The 16,399-nt window shown below is 37.0% G+C and overlaps 1 long non-coding RNA gene across 2 annotated transcripts; it reads left to right on the top strand.

Moving 5' to 3' along the window:
• Positions 1 to 494: 494 nt before the first annotated feature.
• On the top strand, positions 495 to 16,147 carry LOC139143730 (uncharacterized). 2 transcript variants are annotated; one of them, XR_011554669.1, is made up of 3 exons: positions 495 to 628; positions 9,640 to 9,766; positions 11,058 to 16,147. It is a non-coding gene; the product is annotated as an uncharacterized lncRNA (long non-coding RNA). The 2 variants fall into 2 exon arrangements; XR_011554668.1 differs by lacking the exon at positions 495 to 628 and adding an exon at positions 5,311 to 9,199.
• The last annotated feature ends 252 nt before the right edge of the window (positions 16,148 to 16,399 follow it).

Here is a 16,399-nt window from a genome sequence, read left to right as displayed (position 1 = left end):
AAGAAACACTTGTTGTGGAACTTTTTTTTTATTTTGCATTGAAATGAGAGCAGAAAGGATGATTGAGCCAGTTGACTGTTTGATTTGGCTAGAGGTGATGGTCACAGGTGGAAAGGCCTTCCAGTGATTTCAGGTGGTTCATAGACAACCAGTGCTCTCAGGTGTGACAATTCACGACCGCAAATATGTCTGAATGCGACCAATGGTGGCCATCAAATGGCAAAAAAAAATGCTTGCTCATTGAAGGGTGCAGTGTAATGTCTCTGCCAAGGCTGCATGACAATTCTCTCTCAGTTCCATCTTAGCATTCACTGCAGTGGCATTGAATGGGTCATAACCCTGAAAAGATTTGTGACTTTGTCCTGATAAGACTTTGAAACAGTCTTTGGTTCGGCTCAAGGACAGAATTAAAATCACTCACCCTTATAAATACCATAGCACCTTATAGAATGCAAAAAATGTGGTTTTTTTCCCCTCTTATCTTTTGTGACATACCCTCTCAAAGAATTTGACTCACCATGTAAACATGGTATTTTGACATAAAATATAATATTTCATATGAACCAGGACTGATTATTGTATACCAAAGTTCCCAAAAAATGGCTAAACAACAGTGAAAACTCTCATAGTAAGTAAACTTCTTTCAATTTTATAGACAAAGTTGTGAGCACTCTTTTTTTGTTTTGAAAACAAACTCTATGGGTAGGTCATTTTACATATTTTGAGTCATACAAACATCCGATGTACAGTCTAAACATCTCGTTGGAATTATGTATTGGCAAGAAAAAGTCATTACATGGGCATACACACATCACCTGGTATCATGACTTGGCAATTGGATCAGACTTACATGTATGGTAGATTCAACTGTAAGTCATACCGGTACACACGGCCTGTAGTTTGAATTCATTGATTACCATACCATTGCGGCCAATGGGTCTGGAAATTTAATCTTTTGGAAACTGTGAATTTCAATAATAACCCGCTTTTTATATACCCCTGTCTTCTGGTTTTGAGGTCTATCACTGCTGTAGAAAAAGCAATGAGTCAGATGTGTTGTCCCCTTTTTCCTAGAGTAATGGTTTAACCCAATTGATCACAGTGAGTTTTTGGACCCATACACTAGAGGATGGAGGTTTGTGAGAGTTGAGTGAAATATGCGTTCCTACGCCCTGACCTTTACCAAAATAATTATATTACACATACACTAGAGCTTATACATTCTCGTTACGTGAAATTACGAATTCTGATCAAGCCTTTCCCATTGACTGAGTGCTATTGATTTGGCCTCATTTTCTGCAGATATAACCAAATCAACGCATTGGGAATGTAACGCACGCCTCACATCTGTCTGAGTAGGTTGGTTACTAAGTTACTACAACAAAACAGAACGCTGCAATGTCCCCATCTCATACAAATTATGACCATAAAAATACCCCTTGCCACAAAACAGCACTGGAATTTCTTCACTCATCAAGAGAGAAATTCAGTCCCTTTCATTGATACTCATAGAAGCAGCTTGTGCATTGATTTGCATGACGCACAATTGATCTAATTACTGTGATTACATTTTGTCCCCGAAAAGATTAAATAAGAGAAAATGCTCATCTTGTTGTAAACGGGACTTTTTTTTTCTGTATAGAAATTTCATCATAATTTGTATCGTCATATTTATGTATGCTCTCCACAACGTATGCATGTGTGTATATATGCTGGTGTTAGTATGGACAGAAATTTGATATTAATGTGTGTATATAAGAGAGAGAGAGAGAGAGAGAGAGAGAGAGAGAGAGGAGGGAGGGGAGGGAGGGAGAAGGGGGTGAGGGGGGCAAGAGAGGAGAGAAAAACAGAAAATGCAAATTGGTATTCATGAACAAATCCCAATCTAACTCAGAAAGCTTGTAAACAATCTTGAGGTGTTCAGTATGGTCACCCATGAGAATCAGATTATTTCCCACAGTGTTTCAAAGCTTAACTGGTATGCCATTGTTCCAAATCGCAACTCGTAAAACACAAAACAGAAGAAATCTGCCTTTCTTTGCTCTGTGTCAACATTGTTTTACATCTTACATTCATTCACTGTCCATACCATTGACGACATTCAGGTATATCTTAATAGGGAGGAAATAGACTCCCCAGAGTGTACAAAGGGCGTAACTCGGTGGGCCTCGTTAAGTAAAGACAACACCTTTCAATTACGAGAATCTCAATCAATATCATAGCCATTGATGTACCACTAGCGTCCAATACGGAACTCAGTTGCCCATTGTGCTATAGGATGGAAAAACACAAGCTTGAGGAATTAAACCTCAGGCTTTTTGTGATTGGTGTAATTGGGTTAAGCGACATCCAAGGAATTTAAAATATATCTCTCTGCACATGCTCAGATGCATTTGAATGATTGTTATCGTTAAATTTGTGGATTTGCTAATTCTATATGATGTGTATGGGCTATCAACTTTCAGTGAGTCATTATACAGTGCGTATATGCTTGGATATGTTTCTCATAATGCAATGTGCATCAAAAATGTAACTTGTCACGAGGGAGGTTGTATGACAATCATAACACCGGAAGTCTGATCTTTTGATCGTGGATTAAGATTCTCTTCACTTAAATGCTATTAAAATCTACTGTCAAATGTGCATAAATACCACACTGATAAAACAATATGAAACAATTGAGACCTATACAAAATCCTTAGTCAGCACTTTTTCTGATATTTTATCATTGTCATTTGCAAAAAAATAGTTTAATTATGGATAGTTCATCCAAATATCAAAAAGATGACTATAAAATTGTGTTGGACCTCTGATTATAATGTCTTTGGACAGCACAGAAATTGGAAGGATGTGAAAATTTTGAAGCACTTGCAGTCTCAAAAGGAACTGTTCCGCTGATTTTGCTTCTGGGTAAAGTGATTTCTCAGGGATGGAGCTCACAGTACTCAAAAGTGTGTTGTGGAAAGTCTCTAATGAAGTTCAATATGGTTACAAAGTTTTATTACAGTACAGGTTTATTGGCTGTATTAGTTGATGTGTATTTCAAACGGTCTAGAAATGAGAAAGTGCATTGCAGCTCTACTGCCGATGGCGATCCAGGACGGATTTGAGAACTCTTTTCAGCTACCATGTATGGCTACCCTGATTTCCCTGATACCCTGTTTTCGCAAGATTATGTAAATACACTAAATATTTCATCGCAGACTCCTTTTCATTTCTTTTGGTGGGAAATTTACTTGCAGCCATTATTTTTCACATCATATTGTAGTCTGTAGTGGACCATGTCGGATACAGATTAATTTTTTATTGGCAAAATGGGATGGAAGAAAATTGAATTTTTTGCTGAATTGGTACGATTTTCAAATGGGGAAATGAACAGACTGCTTAAATTATGTGCTTTCAAAGCATGACCTATATTGCCTCTTCTGTATTTACGACAGTTTACGATCACATATAGACCAGCTATTTCCATCTCTCTGATGTTTTACACAGCCTAAACATGCTGGGCTAAATATTTTGAAGCGTGGCAGAGAGCAAGTGAGGATTCGTAATTTCTTAACATTTGCACATTCATATCTGATTCTTATATAGATCAATTAATGCACGTATCTTGTCGGAAAAAGTTGACCAGATGGCCGGAGTCACTTGAAGAGACAATAGTTGTAATCTAAATCTTTTCATGGTTTTGTTCAAGAAAACAAACAATTTTTTTCTCTTCCCTTTTAAGTATTGAAATACATCACAAGGGCCTTGCCAACTCACGACATTATACTTTAAGTGCCACTAGTGGTAGCTTTTGAAGATTTTGGGCTTATAGCTGTAGTGTTTATGATTTCTTCACTACTTTTGTTATGAAATGTCAATTGATACAAGTCCTTTTCCCACACCCGATAGCATGTTGAAGCAGAACATAGCATCAGTACATGTAGAATGCATTATGATTGTTTACATTTGAATTCTAGTCCAGACCAGAATTGTATGTAAATAATAACAATGCAGTCTACACTTGTGAAAGCCAAGTTGACAAGCTGACTCTTACTGTATATCAATCAAAAATATTTAAGAAATCATCGAAAGTTAAAGCAACCGTCCCTTTAATATCAACTACAGCTTCTTCGTGTTTTCCCAAAAGCATGTTGAGATATACAGTATTCAGCCTAAAGTCAACCACATGGATCCACATGCACTCACCATCAGATTGATAGTAATGGGTTTGAGCCAAGCAATCATGTTATATGAAAGGTTAATACTTCATCATAATACACATCATCAGTAGAAGTACACTACTTAACCTGCCTATTCACCCAGGTATCATGATACACCTGTATCTAATCATATTTTATGTATTTCATGCATATTTCAATTTTCCTTTCATCTTAACAAGATCGTGTGGAAAATACCCAAGGGCAAGAACACTAGGCAACAATCCAATCCCCCATAGTCTAGGAAAACTTATATCATAAGTGAAAATATGTTTTTGATAAAAACTGGCAGGAAACTCGGGGTTAATCTGAAAAAAGAGGGTCACTTACATTTGCTTTGTGGCAAAGTTTTAAAATGACATGGGTCAGCAATAAACAAAGCTGCATGTACCGTTACTTCCGTCTTTCAGGAGGAACCTGTCCTATAATCAAAATGACATAAAAAGGAATGATGAAATGGCCAATAGCTGTATCTTTGGATCTTTTTGTCACGATTTCTCTCTTTTAATATCAACTACAGTTTCTTGTTCTACTCCCCAAGGCATGTTGAGATACACAGTGTTCAGCTTGTCAACTCAGCCTGTACAGATTGCACTGTTATTTTTGACATGTGAATTCTGGTCCGGACTAGAATTCAAATGTGTACAATAAGAATGTAAATTTACTCACATACAGTAAACGTTGTGTTGTCAAGCTGAATATTACTGGTAGGCCTTTCAACATCATGCCTTTGGGAGTAGATAAAGAAACTGCAATTGTAATACAGAACCAAAAAAAAAACCATGAAAAAATCATCAACATTTACATTAACTGGCTCTTAAAGTGATTGCTGTATGTTTCAGCAATATCATCCTATGAAAGATTTTATTATGTCATTCTCTGATATCTATTAATGTTCTGCAGTTATATCACAGTGTGATAATTGTAATGTTACAGGTAAACAACAATTTTATGAGGGTGAGCTTAAATGTTGGGTGTAATTATTTGGGAACATATAGATATGCTTTTTGATGCTTGTGTTTTGCTGTGTTGCATGCTGGGATACTGATTGGCATCATTTCTTGCCAAGATTGTGGGAGACATATCTGCTTTCAGACTGACAGTTGCAGGTTGAAATATAATGTATGTAGAGTTGATCTGGTTATGACATTTTGTACTTCGGGATCAAGATGAATGCTGTTGTATGCTAGAGGTTGGCAAGGGCAATGTGGAAGTATGGAGACCGAAGGACAGAAGTGGATCTACTGTGGGGTCTACATGGCTATAGATTTGGATTATACAGATGGGCAGAGTGCCAAATGAATAATTGGGTCACAGTAACAAGAGAACAAAACCTTCAAGTTGTGACTGAGTTTCACCTGAGGCGCTACTTGGAAGTGTCTTCAAGTGCAAATGGGTTGTTTATGCATGGGCCACACCAAAGATATTGTGAGTGTGGAGGCACTAGCCTGAACATAGCTGTCAATGGCAGTACTGTGCTACACAAGCAAGAGAGATTTCTGTATATGAATTATGACTGCATAAGATTTATTTGTATCGGAATGGCACATGCAGTACCTGTGGACAACCTGCACGCATGCATGGCCGTATACAGAACTTAATTGTGGGGGCTAGGTCATAAACAAGAACAACAGTTTACGATTGTGCCCAACCTTTTTATTGTCATTGCGGTTATTTTAAGCCGGGCGATCACCTTTAATTTACAGGGGGCAATTTCACTGAATTCTCTAGCTCTGAATCACAACTGAAGTGTTCTGAAAAAAAAACGTATGAGCCTGCAGAGTTTAGATGTTATTTACGCTAGGCTGGTCGAACAGTTGGCTGAGTGTAGACAATAGGCAGGCGTTGTTTTGAGGAGAAGTAGCGAAATACTTGGCAAGTGGAGTGGAACTTTCATGTGACTTTTAGACAGTGATTTATAGAAAAACAACACATATACATAAACCTGACGTTCTCGTGGCAAATTCTAGTCTCTACTGTTTCATCAACTCCGTCTAATTTCTTGAATTTCACATGGTGATGTTTTTGCAGTCCTGACAACTGATGGAAAAAACTGACTGTATCTGGTGGGTGAAATCACAGGTCCGTGGAGTTGCTGTGTAGTATACATAGACCCCTTCTCTCTATATGCATGTACACCAGCAACTCCGAGCACCTGTGGGTGAAATAGGTTTCTGTATATATCATCCCAAGAGATGCAGGTTCCACTGTAATCTGCCCTAAGACACTAGCTACTGAGAGACATACGTAAATTTTAAACTAGTCTTCAATTATGGAAGAATTGACCCGAAACATCAGCGGAAGTGACTGACAAGTGCTAGGATCAGGTAATTTCTATGGGATATGCACTGACACGACAGGTGCTTATGAATAATACCCCCTCCTAGTAACCGCCATCTCAATTTTCAAAACTTTGAAAAAAACGCCGCAACTCCCAGCGAATCATGGCAAACATGACACCGTAACTTACACGCAGTCATTGGATTATGAAACTGACCTATTTTAATGTGAAGTTCACAGGCAAACATTTACATTTAATAACCCAACGTCATGACACCTACTTGTAAAATTAAACTTTAAACACCTGAGGCACAGGAGGAATTTAAGGTATCTGATCTCAAAATCACTAAGATGGAAATCATACAGTATAGGAGTTGTTATACTTCAAGACTATACAGAAGGATGCCGAAAGGCACGTTAGAAAGCAGCAGCTGCGACAACTTTGAATATTTGGGATCTGTAAACATCTGTCATATTGTTTTTCAGTTATGCTTCATATAATTATACTGATGAGTTTTTTCATCACATTTTTTATGCAAAACTGCCCATAGCTTGTTGTTACTATGGAAGACAAAGAAGAAATTGACATTTTGTGTAAACACTGAGAAACTTTAATAAAATCATTTATGAGAATGAGACAGCCACTAATCTCTGTAGGTGCATTTGGAAAATTAAAAAAAAAAATAAACAGTTCTTGAACATTTTATGACGGCAGGTTGGCACCCCTAATTCCCTGTAAACAGACCCAAAGTCATCATTGATAACAAAGGTTTAGGGACAAACCATGGTGGTGAAAGGGTTAAAGGCAAAAAAATCACACAGTACATGGTGATGGGATTATGATTAAAATGTAGTTGGAACCTCCAATCTTCATCAAAAGCGCATTCTTATCACAGACACGCTATCATTTAATACATAGGAATCCCTGATGAGTCTCATACAAACCTGCTCACCCTAATTCCCTGTAAACAAGTCCACAACCACCATTGATAACAATGGATTAAAGGGTTAAACCACGGTAATACCAGGGTTGAACAGAAAGTAAATTGTTTCAATAGATACAAAATTCAATAGAAGATGAAAGCTTGCAGGAACAACATGTGTACATACTATATCAAGGAAGATGTGCCTTTCACCTTTTCACCACCAAATATTGGTGCAGCCTTACTGCTTTCTGTGGCAAAGTTGGACCTTTGCAAAGGCAAATAGGGGTAGAAGCTTGGTTAAGTTGTTCCTTTGATTTGCCATCTGATGAACACATGCATTTTCAATGTAAAATAAATTACTTCTTCTACAATGTAATGTTTTCAAAGGCTCTTCTATATGTTTTGGTGGGCTAACTTACACTCATAATGTACTTTGCATTACCGGTATTATATTCCAAAACTTGCTCTCTACAAACCTTCATGGGAGATTGACTCAGAGGCTGATCTTTGTGTCAGCGTTCTGTCATAAATAAAGCATGAACACTGGCTGGACGCACAAAAAAATTTACCGATAGCTGTCAGAACAGTACTGAAGCCCTATGTCATATTGTCACCCTGTCAATGCCAAGTCCCTCCCCATTACACTCATTAGAACACCCCTGCAGGCTAATCTCTGATCAGAATGGTTCAAAAGGATACAACTTGCCAGCATAAATCAATCCCTTGCCTTCAAGCTGGGAAGTTTTTTATCTTAAGTGGGTGTGAAGGTTTATAAATCTGAATACCAATGCCATTACCTGTACCTATCCCATCACCCAATCTCTGAGCACAGCCATATTATAATTAATTGGTGGCTAGTCGTGAGAAATATTTTGTTTACATTTTCAGTATTTTGAATTACCTGTTTAAAAAGTCCTTTGTTTCCATGGTGGACACAGGCTACAAATGCTATTATTTGTAATATATCAGAATAATATTTTCTAGATTGTTTGTTGAATCAATAAAAAGAAAATACTTTTGTCATAATAAAAAGTTACTTTTTTATGGTGGCCTATTAAAAACCTATACTCAGTAATCAATAATTAGTAACCTTTGACCTCTGGCTCGTTTTGAATATGTGATTATCTGTTAAGTTTTTTTTCAAATCCAATAATCACAAAGTTTTTGCTTCTCTGCTAATGTGAATACAACTTTTGATTGCATGATCATACCATGAAACTATATTATATAAAAGAGTGTATTCAAAACTATTTCATTTTACGAGTACATAATTTGTCAAAACACTTTCTAGAAGATTCAAGGCTCACGATAACTGAACACACAAATAAGGCTACAGCATGGGCAATTTAATAGTCGTGTGCAGTGTGTATATTTTGTGGAGAAGTTTGAAAAAAAAGAGAAAAATTTTTCTATTTGGCATAGAGCTACAAAGTGGAAATTTGGCATATCTGAACCAACCAATATCTTAACATAGAAAGTTCTATGTCCAATACCACTGTTTACAGCTGAATATTAGTCTCAACTAGAATTCATTTGTCAATGATAACTTTGTGTACTATACTACGTGATGTATTGCATTAGCTGGGCTAATATTCTGCATTTCAACATACTGTAGGGAGCGAAGAACATGAAATGTACTCATTTTCCAGAACAAAAATAGTTAAAGAATATCATTTGTTTATACAGTTATTTTGTCCCTTTATGGACTATCAGCCCCAGGTACACATTTGTGAAACTGCTCAAGAATATATATTCCAAGCAAACTGCCAGGAAGCACTGTCGCCTGGCTATGTAAGTACAGGTTCAATAATTTTCCTCCACTGCACTGTAGATGTTGTAAAAACACACATGAAAAGACTGAAAGTAAAGCTGCATTGTAAAGTGAAGGTTTGTTTATTTTGCAACCCGTCTCAAGGGCAGCCATTTTGTCAATGAATCTAAAACTTCCTGTCTGTACAACCGATGCTTTTGAATACGCTTGGAGCTTGTAAGTTTTTACTCAGGGTAGGGCAGAGCAAATAACCAAACAAAAATATTTGATAGAAATGTTGATTTACAGGGATTATCACATTAGATGATATCAATGACAACTACTAATTGTTATCATCTTTTGATCATTGGCATCTCTATCTTCCGGTCTAGTATCTTTAGTATCTGTCAACTTTTGCTCAAAGGTTACTACAATTCTATCATTAGCAAGATCTTAAGATATGATAATGCTTGCTCTGCAGATATAAGTATCTTGTCAAGGATGTGTTCACGCCATAGGTGAGTTTTGAGTCACTGGTGCAATATGACCAATTTGGTTGAAGCTGTATTGGCCGAGTGAGACAGACTACAACCTGGCTATTTAAAAAGGTGGGTTAAAGTCTAAAGTTTAATTTGAACCAGTTTGTTTATGATTACGTGTGTAGATGCACTGAACTGGCCCTGGTTCCCCCCCCCCCCCCCCCTCCAGTTAGGGCAAGGTCAAAGTGTTATCAAATCTGGGCAATCAGAGGTCACAGGTGGTGATGTTACCATGGTAATTGTGTCAACCCTGAAACAGGCACCGACTTAAAATGATGCAATGCGGGCACCAACCAATTCTATCCTCAAAAGCTAATTATTTTAGCCCTGAACATATCTAGTCAAGTTATTATGTGAACAATAAATTTGCACACCATTTGTGGAGATTAATACAGTGGCCTTTTCATCCAATGAGTGTGCCCCTTTTAATCAAACAACTTTAATAGAGAAAAACATCAGCCAGAAGCATGAACTTACATACAGCCATGCTCTTCTGATGACTTCATTGATTGATGGGTGTATTCCATACATTGAAGGATTTTCCCCTCCCCTTTAACCCCCTCCCTTCCAATAGAGAATAGGCCATCTCAAAGAAAGCTTTTGATTCCCAGGTAACCCCCTTGTTTAATGACAATGATTGTCCTTCAATCCACCGCGTACTTCTCAGCAGGTCTGTAATTTTCCCACGGTATATCACGGCCATGCCATGTCAACTTTACGTTAAACAGTTTCATGTCAGTGGTTTGCATCCATCTTCTATTTAACTTTTTCTAGGGAAAAAAGCCATGACGCAGGATTGTTGTCGATGTTTAGAAGGTGGTGTAAAGTTGAGTAACACAAGACCAAGTCACATACACAGCTGTGGTTCTGGAATAGGGCAATAAAGAATAGCTTTCTGGTCAATTTGAAGTCCTTCAAGTGTATTAAGCTCAGAGGGTGACCTACAGGTGACAAATCTCCTTTGACAAAACCCAGAAGGCACCAAATCTACCCAGAAAATCTGTCAAATTCAAATCCTCCAAGAAATAGTACACAACAGGTCCCGATTCCCCGGTTAAAAGAAAATGACAATTTTTCTTACTCAATCCCATCGGTATTTTCATTGACTGGTTTTCTATACCTTAACCTCTGCAGAACTATTAAGTTTAATAGAGTTGGAAGAAAGAACTCACAAATCCTATTGTCATCTTTATTCTTTGATGCTGCTATTTTCTCACTGAAGCTCCTTTGAAAAACTGACAAAGCCCCCAAAAACTTTTATTGGGCACTTGTGTACATAGTCACTGTGTGGAGATTTGTTCAAAAAGTAGGATAGCCCGAACTGTTTTGTAAATTACCCTTTGATTTGTTTATTTTACAGCCTGCAGCAAGCAAGACATTTATCCTCTAAAAATAAAAAACCTACAGAAGCTGGAGAAAAAAAATACCTCAGTGCTTTGTGAATTCAACTGACACCAGTTTGATAACTGTATGTGCTCATGGAACAATTTCTCTACGAGGGTGCGTCAGAACCACAGTGAGAAGTGGACAGGATGTATGAGCCACTTTAAGTGGATGATAAAAGTTACGGTGTTTTCTCTAAAAAAGATATGATCGCCATATATGGAGTTGATGAGATCTGTTGTAAAAATAAGGACGGTAGTCAGCTGTAAACGACACACTATTCATCACACATCAGAAAAATTCACTTACAAATTATCAAAGCTACTATACTCGTTTCTATCCCTATTCTCTCCTTCTTTCATTCTGAATTTGAAAGGTTCAATATTTTTTCCCAACATGCGGGTATCACTCGGTTGTTCAACTGTAAATTTACGTCATAAACTCAGCATATTCTTCTGATTGGCCATTGGTGCAGTAAAAAAAAATCTGTCGCTTCATGTCAATTACTGCCAACATGATAAAAAAGAGCTTGTCAATTGCATGACAGATTGGTACTAGTGGTAGCCAATGGGCACTTTGCGTTAAAAGATTCAAGAATACAAATCAACATGCCTGCTCAATTTTGTGAAAATGATGGTATACACCATCAATATCAGCTGATGGCATCTAGTTTTAGGTACTTTTCCTTATGAATAATAGATGGAATAAAAACATATCTATTTCTGGAACCCATTAAGGAAAATAAATAGAATAAGCTTAAAGAGTTAAATCTATGATTGAAACTTTCATGACATATATAGTGCTTTAGTCATTATGGTAGTCCGATTTGGGAAAGTGACTGTATTTTCAAAACCACATACTATGTTAAGAATATATCATTTTAAGCAAGACTTAATTGGCACCTGCTGTTTTTGCTCTAGCTTGTGTGTTTTGGATTGTAAAACTTCACACACCTGACACAGCTATGCAGTGCATGCATGCACTTACACAGGTGCAGTCCATAAGTGCACTGTTCACACATTGGATTACAACAACGCTACTGTGTTCAACATCTGCGGCACAAATGTGCTTTGAAATGAAAACAATCACGGAATTCACACGACTTGTCAACCGTTCAAAGTCATTACTCCTCTCACCAAAACTCTTTTACTTTTGTGGGTCGGCCTTTACAAGACTACCTACACCACACCAAGGAATTTTAATAGCCTGGAAAGCATACGTTTCCTTACTGCGGGTTAAAATCACTGACAGGAGTTCAAAGCAAGTGACCTTTAACCCCATTCTTCTCAAGCTTGCATGGGGAGACTGAGGTCACTGAAAATGAAAGAAGCACTGTTTTGTTTTCGGCCAACCCTGGGAGGTGACCTACATATTTCCATGAGTCACCCTTTCCCGCATAGGGGCCTTGTACTCCGGCCCCAGCTCATACCAAAGGGTACTGTTTAACTTTCAGGAGGGAGGGTGGGGATCAGCGTTTGTTTTCTGAGTAAGCGATACCCCTTGATGTTGTTCATGACCTCATTAGATTGGAAATTACTCTATATTGCACTGACATGGGTACGCACATCTACTGGTAAAAATTGCTCTCACAACATACCCTGGACTTGGATGATTCTCTCGATTGCAAAACTGCTTACTCAGCACTTCTTCAGCATATACAATGACTTGGCTGTGAGTTTTCCCTATTAACACGTTGAGTACTGTACTTTTTCCCACCAAACTTTTACAGCCACATTTTACTGATTCTTATGAATTTTTCTGAATTTTTTTGATAATTTTAGACCAAATGAACATCATATTTTATTGGCTACAGTTTTTTATCAAAATTTTTGCAAAATTCTGAGAAAAATTGATTTTGGTATATTTTATAAAGGTGAGAAAAATTGACGTTGGTGCTCGAAGGGTTAAGCTGTAACTTTGGAGGATTCCTGAACTGAGTTTCTCTAAATGCTGATATTCATGATATAGTGGCTGACCATTTTTGAAAAAGTGGAAAAAGATTTGGTCTCCTTATAGTTTATCAATAGGGTACTTGAGACAAAATTGCAAAATTCAACATTACTTTTTCACATTGTGTATTCTGGGGTTGATGTGTTCTGATATGAAGTCGAAAGAAGTAAACAAATATGACACAGCTTAGGTTTCTCTTCATCAGGCTGAAGACTTTATCCCTAATAATCAACAATTCATGCAAATTTGTTCAATGTCACTTGTCATTTGATATGATTCGGTTTGATTCAGAATTCAGCTTTTACAATCAGAGCATGCCAGTTACACCGACCTGACAAGAGCTTGGAGCACTGGGATTACTATCATGCCGCATTAAAATACCTGCACCTCTTTATTTTAAAGCATTATCTTGATGTGTTGTCTATTTTCAATATTTTCCCACATCTGCCAAAAATTAGATTGCCTCCACTCGTATTTGTCAAAGCTAAACAGATGATCTACCATGCATTAATCTACACAGTTGTTTTGATTGTACATTCTCTAGCTTGTACTTGTCTCTTTCTATTACAGAGCACTGATTCTTTTACGATAAATATTGCGGACAGAAGAAAAAGCTTATCTATCAAGGAACATGAGGATTAAATTCATGAACAATCGTATGTTTCAGAATGTATAAACATTCTTGCACTTTCTCACTTTTAAAAACTAATTTGACACGTTTGCTATAAGATTTGTGTAAAAAAAACATGTTCAGACGTGCTGTCAGCCAGAATATCTCCCCGATACTTGGATTTAAGATAATCTGACAATCAATATGTCTGTTTGTTTTTTTCAAATAAATTGACAGAAATTGCTGAGACATAATCCGGTACTCAGACTAAGTTCTGTGAAATGTTGGAGAAAAGAAAGAAACATCTAAAAGTCTGAATGGGATGATAAAGTATCGAGTCAGGCTTTCTAGCATTGCAAATAACCTACGAGCAAGACGAGCATAGGGTACATGCTATCATATCACTTATATATTATATTATTATCACATGGATTACTGAGTGAACACAGTCTTCTAAAACAAGTTGAAAACTCGGGAAAGTTTATTTGCCGAATTTTTTCCCTAACTTTCAGATAAATTTTGGTGAAATATGATAACAAAATGTTTTTAAAATGCAGTTTTCATTGTATTCCACTAAATTTTGAAAAAAACTGAATTTGGTACAAAACACTACAGACAACTGGCATATACAGCTGAGGAACACTGTCAATGCCTGTATTTCTGTACTTTCTTTACTGCTTCTATTGATTATTCATCCCCTCAGTTCAATTTACATTCATGGCCATGAAGAGTAATAACAGCAATAAACAGGTAGAGAAAATCACAATTCACTCCCTGATACAAACTGCTTGACTCTCACAGCGTTGTCATTTTTACGGAGACAGGTGGCCTACTCTCGGCCACTTTACAACAACAAAGGTAGTAAAATACCTACATTATTTAGACCACTTGACAGAACTTGTTGCTAGATTCTCAAATATCAACTTTTGGGAGTTGCAGCAGGTTCCAACAAGATTTCTGAAACTTTCCTGGCCTAGAGTCTGGATGACGCAGTACCAAAAATTTTATACATATTTTGATAATCTTTGTGCTGTAAACATTTCAAATTTGCTGATGTTACATTGGGGACGATATTGGATATACAACATTCAATGATAGGCACTCAGTCAGATCTCATCGTGTTTTGATAGGGTGGTTGAGCTCATATCCACAGAGCAATAGTGACAGTCAAGTTGGCAAAAACATGATGATCAAGAAAAATGGGCATTCTAATTGTGGCTATCGAACAAACTGTATCTTCAGGAATGCGTTCCCTTTGAACAGAAAACATTTCTCTTTTTCCCACCTACAAATTAAAATCTGATTTCGTGACAACTTATACAATAGAAAAGTCTATCCTTGTACAACTTTTCAATCATTTACGGGATTTCCTGTGCTTTTTCTTAGAAAAGATGACTCTCGTAATACCGCAGACTAATAATGGCTTGCTCATACACCGTTTATCTCAGTGGTTGTCCTGAAATGACATCGGCATGCTGGGCATTGCTAATGACCAGTAAGACAAATATATACATGCACAGACATGTATGCCCAAGGAATTAACACATGGTCATTATGTTTACAGCTGGGCTTGGTTTGAATCACTTGTTCTGTCTCTCAAGTGCTTGTATTTCCTTCAGGTCGTGTCCTTGCATTAGTGTGTTCACACACGGACTGTGGTTCACAATAATAAGATTTAATAAGCTGTCTATCCCCGACTTACTGGTGGAGCTCTAAGACTTTTTTGGACGTGTTATAGGGCCAGTGGCTGCCATTTTTGATGATTTTTTTCAATAATTTTGAATGGTATGACAATTGCCACTTCTTGTTCTACTCCAAAAAGCATGTTGAAACATTTTCTATTTTATTGTCAACAAATGTAAAATGTACTGTTATTGTTTATGTTTGAATTCTAGTCCCTACTGGATTTACTTGTCAACAATAACAATGCAGTCTACACACGTATAGGCTAACTTGACAACATGCTCAACATGCTTTGGGGAGTAGAACAAGAAATCATTGTTGACATCAGAAACAAAATTAGTGGAAAAAATCATCAAATATACAGCTACTGGGCCTTTAATCTGCTGCTCAGCAGAATTTAAAAATGTGAACTGGAAAATAGATTTGACCTGCATCTTTATGCCTATCATGTTAAAATAATATAGGGGACAGTGACAAGTGTTAAACATGCTTCCTCAGAGACAAAACAATTCAACTTTATAATCCAGCAAAATGTAAATTCTGAACAAGGTCAAATTGTAAATGACAGACAATGTTACAACAAACTCCTTGAAACTAGGTTGGAGAAAACAGGTGAATATACATACAACCTTGTAATCGCCAACAAACAGACTGTCAAAATAAAAGTTTGCCAAACTGTTCACTGTAGTACCAGAAACCTTGTTCAGAATGTTTCTACTCATTGCCTTTATTTGAATAATTTTTGAATCTATGTGATGCAACTTTTATTATAGATTCTACGAGTCATGTACTACTAAGTAAAAATAAAGTTGCTAATTTGCTCGAAACATTTTTTTAACGATATATCCTTGACTGCCTTGAATGGCAGAAATTTCTAGCAGCACAACGAATTACTATACTGAGTGATGGAAAAATCCTGTGAGATCCAATATGTGTTCACGTTTTAAATGGTACTATTAAAGGATAACATATTGGGCAATGATAGTCAAGAGGTTGAGCCATGCACATCACAAAGTTAATCATACTATGTCGTTTATGACTTTAATAACTGATTAAGCTGTGTTCACTGTATATAA

This window comes from Ptychodera flava, chromosome 11 (genome assembly GCF_041260155.1).
Source record: "Ptychodera flava strain L36383 chromosome 11, AS_Pfla_20210202, whole genome shotgun sequence".
In the NCBI taxonomy this organism is placed as follows: domain Eukaryota; kingdom Metazoa; phylum Hemichordata; class Enteropneusta; family Ptychoderidae; genus Ptychodera; species Ptychodera flava.
Note: the sequence above shows the minus strand (reverse complement) of the source record. Positions and strands in the feature narration are given on the sequence as shown.